Source organism: Etheostoma spectabile, chromosome 13 (genome assembly GCF_008692095.1).
Source record: "Etheostoma spectabile isolate EspeVRDwgs_2016 chromosome 13, UIUC_Espe_1.0, whole genome shotgun sequence".
NCBI lineage: Eukaryota > Metazoa > Chordata > Actinopteri > Perciformes > Percidae > Etheostoma > Etheostoma spectabile.
In genome coordinates, this window is record NC_045745.1 from 23380449 (window position 1) to 23380933 (window position 485).

The window sequence follows — 485 nt, forward strand, 5'->3', positions numbered from 1 at the left end:
CACACACACACACACACACACACACACACACACACACACTTCTTGGGTCCATGCCAAAGCAGTGCACATGTGGCAATGGCTGCTTATAAGTCCTCATGCATTAACAGCATTGCTTGGTCAGAAAAGTCATTAACAGCTATCGTAGAAAGGATTTCTCTTTTAATTTTTGTTGATAATTACAACCATCTGCCATGTTTTTCCAGCTATGCATAACTGATACACGTCCAGTAGTTGTGTTTGTGAGTATAAAACACTATTCCCTCCTTTCATCTCCTTTTGTTGCCTAACTAACAGTCCATTACTCCATCACATAACATAATATTCACTCAACAAATTTAACATAATGTCTCATTACCTCTGAAATAAAAGAAACTTCTCTCACACTCATTAATACACATAACTGTTTTTCCATGTATTTCACTATTAAACAATTCCTCAACTTCAACAATGAAACAAACACTTAACCCTCATGTTGTCCTTGGGTC

At 36.9% G+C, this 485-nt stretch overlaps 1 protein-coding gene across 1 annotated transcript in view; it reads left to right on the plus strand.

Annotated features, from left to right (window-relative positions):
- mtnr1bb (melatonin receptor 1Bb) overlaps positions 1-485 on the plus strand; it is a 38909-nt gene that overhangs the window by 33669 nt on the left and 4755 nt on the right. The gene's annotated exons all lie outside the window — the stretch shown is intronic.